Raw genomic sequence first — 4,670 nt, 5'->3', positions numbered from 1 at the left:
GAAAGCACGGGCGATTCCACCAAGATAACTTTTACTCTAACGTAATCAAGACCATTTTTGATCAAGCTGATCCGACTGCATCTATAAAGATACTTGGTCAGATCAAGGAAGAAACTTGCACTTGGATCATTGGGATCAACGCTTTTTTCCCCATCAAGAGGCACAGCCGTTGATTCCTATCCATAGAACAATACTATCCGGGATTTACTTTATATATATCATAGTAACAGAAATTGAGTCTCGATTTACGGATCCATTAGTCCAGCCTAACCCCATCCAGTCCCATGGATTAGCCAACTGCCCAACCACTGTAGTGATGGGATCCAATTTAGAATTTGATTTTTGTCCCGGGTACTAGGGAAAAGAGTTCCCAGGCCCCCTAGCCGGATGTTCATGCAAAAATAAAACTAGTCACACCACTTACACACCCAATATGAAATTGCCTTTTTCACAGATTCAACCAGTTTTAAAACAATCCTTTAATGAACCATAGTATTACTGATCACAATCTTCCAAATTATCCGGTTGATTCTTAATTTCCCATCATAGTATCTATGGCATCATTGGCAATTAGAACGCTCACCACCTGTCCACTCAGGGGCCTTTTCAATAGTTCCTAGCCCATAATACTCGGTAATATAATCACTTATCAAGATGGACTCTCCGTTGAAGATCACCAAGATCAACCAACAGATCCATATAAAGAGCCATGGACTCATCCATTGAAGACCAGCAAGGTCAATCAACCAGATCCATGCCCGATTTTAGAAAAACAACTCTTACTCCTTGTTCCAGTATCTTCCTCGACGCATGTGTGGGTATCCTAGGCGACCCAGAGCCCGAGCACCGTATGGTCAGCACCCTTTAGGATCCTTCGCAGGTGACCTAGCACTTCACTCATAGGCCGCTTCCTTGGTTCCTCATCCACCGTACCGGAAGCTCACCATTTTAATCGAACCGAGGCTGGTCAAGACCTCGGCCGACTTTGCTACGCGAGACGTCCTCCATTGACTCTCCGTCAGCAGTTGCAACTTTATCAGTTAGGTCTCCAGGACCTTAATCAGCAGTTGCAACTTTATCAGTTAGGTCCCCAGCATTCTTGACATAAAACAGCCATTTACAAACAGTTTACAAATACAATTTCTATATTAACTCTCATTTTTCCACATTATCCCTCATCAATCCACTTTACTTATTCCACATTCCTTTTATATGTGTACTCATCCAATCACATCATTTTCCATCTCGTCACTTCAAATTCCTTCACATCACATATCATATATTCACATCCATACATATATCCACATCCACATCCACATTCACATCCATACATTCACATCTACATCCATGCATCCATTTTCACATCCACATCATACATCCACATCCACACATACACATACACATCCACATCTATATGCATACATTCACATCCAAATTCATACATCCACATCTACATGTACATTCACATCCATACATCCACATTTATATGCATACATTCACATCTACATGCATACATCCACATCCACATTCATACATCCACATCTACATGCTCATTCATGCATCCTCATCCATACACCCACGTCTACATGCACATTCACATCCATACATCCACATCTATATGCATACATCCACATCTACATGCATACATCCATACATACACATCCACATTCACATCCATACATCCACAGTTATGCATCCACATTTACATGCATACATCCATACATACACATCCACATTCACATCCATACATCCACATTCATGCATCCACACTCACATCCATACATCCATTCTCACCCTATCACAACCCATATACATCTTATCCCATCCCATACACTTCTTACCTCATCCCATACACTTCTTATCACATCTTAACTCATCTTATCACATCCTAACTCATCTCATATGCATCTTATCACATCTTATCACATCTCATACACCTCTTATCACATCCTATCACATCTCATATACATCTTATCATATCCTATCCTTTCCCATATCTATTTATAGAATACAAGAGAATTTTTATATTTGATATAAGATTTCTTTACGCATCTATTTATTCATAAATTTCATTTAAGGAGACTAACACTTTCGAAATAAAAATCAATCTTTTATGCATCTCCCTATGCATAAATTCATTTTAAATGAGAATGACGCTTTTGAATTAAGATTCAATCTTTTATGCTTCTTCCTATGCATAAATTCAATTTAGAAAGATACTAAAAAATTAATTTTTTTTATGCATCTTCTTATACATAAATTCAATTAGTAGGAATTACACTTTTAGAATAAAATTTTCATCTTTTATGCATACTTCTATGCATGAAATTCAGTTATGCTAAAAGTAACACTTTTATAATAAAATAATCATCTTTTATGCATACCTCTATGCATTAAATTCAGTTATGCTAAAAGTAATACTTTTATAATAAAATAATCATCTTTTATGCATACCTCTATGCATGAATTTCAATTATGCTAAAAGTAACTCTTTTATAATAAAATAATCATCTTTTATGCATGCCTCTATGCATGAAATTCAATTATGCTAAAAGTAACTCTTCTATAATAAAATAATCATCTTTTATGCATACCTCTATGCATGAAATTCAAATATGATAAAAGTAATACTTTTATAATAAAATAATCAACCTTTATGCATACCTCTATGCATGAAATTCAAATATGATAAAAGTAACACTTTTATAATAAAATAATCAACTTTTATGCATACCTCTATGCATGAAATTCAAATATGATAAAAGTAATACTTTTATAATAAAATAATCAACCTTTATGCATACCTCTATGCATGAGAATGATACTTTAGAATATAGAAACCATAAGGATTATTCTTTTAGAAAGATGAATTTTATTTTACTAATTTCTAAAAATTTTGCTATAACCTCCTTTGTATGGCTGGCCATTTTTCAAATTTCTAACTAATTAAAATGCACCAAAAGTATTGAACTTATCCTAAAATAATCATTTGTCCATTAATTGTTTGAAACAAACATTATAAAAATTTGACATTAATCACTTAACCATTCACCTAGGATAGAGAAAGGTTGGTTTTTGCTAGAGAAGAGAGGGGAATTGCCTTTTTGTAATAATGAGGCATAACATTATAGAGAAGACATAAAGCATAAAAACCATTTAAAAGCATAAAAATCCATAAAATAAGTGAAAGAAAAGAAGAACCACCAACTTACTAATGACTTTGATAGCTTTCCTTTGGCTTGATGGTTTGAGGATTCAACTCTTGTTTGAACAAGAGTGGCCACCAATCTTTGGAAGAGGGAAGTGTCAAAAACTAGTGAATTATTAATGAATTCACAGTTCTTGGCTTGGGTGGAGTAGAGTAACAGTGCATAAAACACTATTAATTTTCAACAAGGGGGAGGCTTCTATTTATAGGAAAAATTGAGCTCCTAACCAAACAAACTGATTCTAGAATTTTTCAAATCAATTTGGTTGAATTTGGACTAGATTTGGACCTAGTTTGGTTTCTTTTTGATTCGGTTTGGTTCCCTTTTGATTTGGTTTGGTTCAAGAGAGAGGAGAGATAAAAATATCATATTATTTTTGAGTTTAAAACTCATTCAAGCATGTGAAGTATGCACCTCCTTTAAGGGACTCCCCTTCCTTACATATGTGTCAAAATGGAATCATTATACCCAAAATATCTCATTTTTTTAGTAATACTCATAGTTTCTTACTAATAAACCTTGTACATATTCAACTCTTCATCTTATGTGAGCATTTAATCATTTTTGGATACCCAATTTATCACATTTTTTTTATATTACTCATAGTTTTTTACTAATAAACCTTGTACATATTCAACTCTTCATCTTATGTGAGCATTTACTCATTTTTGGATACCCAATTTATCTCATTTTTTTTATATTACTCATAGTTTTTTACTAATAAACCTTGTACATATTTAACTCTTCATCTTATGTGAGCATTTACTCCTTTTTGGGTATCTTCTTTTACAAATTGAATTTATCTCCTCCCTACACATGGATTGATGCTATTGGCCCATAGGAACCTTAATTGGACCATAATCCAAAAATTTCTGAAAATCTAGACCCTTAGGCTAAGGTCCTTTATACCCATTTCCAATTAATTCCAATTGCACATTGGAAAGTTCTTTTTGAATTTCTGTTTCAGGGGAACTTATTTTAATAAGATGAGCTAATTTTCTATCCAAAAATATTAAAAATCTGAATATTCTCTCTCTAGAATATTTTCTCTCTCTAGGTTAAAACAGTTAGAACCAAGGTCTCTTATATTTCTGAAGAGGGGATTGATTACAGGGAAAGATGCTGGACATTTTGAGAGGCAATGCGAGATTTTCTCATCTCGCAAACTGGAGGTAATTTCGCAAGATGCACAAATATGAGACTAAGAGAAAATTTAATTAAGATTACCCCACCAAGAAAAGACTCAAAGAGAGCAAGACTCAAGACAAGAACAAGATTTCAACTTTATTCACTCTTGGAACATACACAGTAAAGATAGAAGAAATTTTTACAATTCCATAAGCCCGTCCATCATATGGTCACAAAAGCAGCACCCAACTTTGAGATGAGGAGGTAAAAGAAACTCGTAGGCTAAGTCACCTTCTTTCTTTGAATTCAGATAAGGCCCACAATATCTGGGGA

Source organism: Cibotium barometz, chromosome 51, assembly GCF_041138505.1.
Source record: "Cibotium barometz isolate CiBa-2024 chromosome 51, ASM4113850v1, whole genome shotgun sequence".
Classification (NCBI taxonomy): Eukaryota; Viridiplantae; Streptophyta; class Polypodiopsida; order Cyatheales; family Cibotiaceae; genus Cibotium; species Cibotium barometz.
The sequence above is the reverse complement of the archived record's forward strand: the minus strand, read 5'-3'. Positions refer to the sequence as shown.